General features: G+C 38.8%; 1 pseudogene; it reads right to left on the minus strand.

Annotated features, from left to right (window-relative positions):
* Window positions 1-271: 271 nt before the first annotated feature.
* On the minus strand, window positions 272-1,078 carry LOC146886249 (protein FAR1-RELATED SEQUENCE 5 pseudogene; annotated as a pseudogene).
* Window positions 1,079-1,346: the final 268 nt, after the last annotated feature.

Here is a 1,346-nt window from a genome sequence, read left to right on the forward strand (position 1 = left end):
GGCTTCGTACCATGTTGTCCATAGTGGACGTTGAATCTTGGGTTAATTTTTCCTTCACCTGGTGTGAAGGAATACTTACTATATTGAATATAGGTAAGTCAAGCTTTGCATAAATGGAGGCAAGTTGGGTTAACATAGACTTTGTCCCATTCTCAGATTGACATGCAACTTCTGCAATTTCATAAAATCTCTTACACATGAAGTCATACCTTTCCACATGGGGATCGTCCTTATTATCTTTGGTTAACGCTCTTATGTAAGTGTGTCGTCGTCAAATTTGTTTGCTCCACCTCTTCAAAAGGTACTTGGGTGGTAAACTTTTGACTTCCTCTTGTGCAAGAACAAGAAAGTTGTGTCGGCATATAATACCTCTAAATTCAAACAAAAGACAAGTACATTGAATGTCTAGTGTGATTTTATCAAATACAACTTCATGTATTTTGTCAGCACTTTCTCCATTACATATGCACTCCTCTTTAACCATGTACTTTGAATAAATTCCATCACATTCGCAAATTTTGATATTGCAATTAATCTTACTCCTTAACTCTTGCTGAACTTCAACAAGCTTTGCATGAATGTATTCTTCTTGGAACTGTCTTTCAAGAAATGATTGAGTGACACAAGGTAGGGTGGTATTCAAGGAACCAAAGTCGGCTTCAATTTCCTTCTCGACCTTCAACCGCAGCGCATTGTCATATTGGACGACAAATTGTTTCAGTGCTGTTGTAGAATTTATGAAACCATCAAAGAAGGCATTCATACCCTCACTTCTCTGAGTGGTGGACATACCAGCCCAAAATTTTGACTTCAAATAACAAGGAACCCATCTACTTCTATCCTCGTAAAGCATTGAAAGCCATTCGCTATTTTGTAAATCAAAATTGGATATGAATTGTTCCCAACCTACCTCAAAATCAATAGTGGAGGTGGACTCGTAAACCAATTGTTTCAAAGCATGCTTTATGGTCTTGTAGGTTGTCAATCCACTTAACTTTTCGGGGACTTTCTTCATGATGTGCCACAAACACATTCGATGTCTGGTGTTGGGAAATACAACATCAATAGCATTTTTCATTGCTCTTCATTGGTCAGTTATGATGCCATCTGGTGCCCTGTTCCCCATGCACCTCAACCAGCATTGAATGAGCCATGTAAAAGTTTATGTATCTTCAGAAGACAATAATCCACATCCCAATAGAATTGATTGCCCATGATGGTTAGCACCAACAAAGGGTGCGAACGACATGTCATATTTGTTGGTTAGGTATGTAGTATCAAATGAGACGACATCACCAAAGTCCATTGAGGCGGCTCTACTCCTTGCATCTGCCCAAAAGACATTA

This window comes from Vigna unguiculata, chromosome 5 (assembly GCF_037176805.1).
Source record: "Vigna unguiculata cultivar grain cowpea cultivar isolate G323 ecotype 2 chromosome 5, ASM3717680v1, whole genome shotgun sequence".
NCBI lineage: Eukaryota > Viridiplantae > Streptophyta > Magnoliopsida > Fabales > Fabaceae > Vigna > Vigna unguiculata.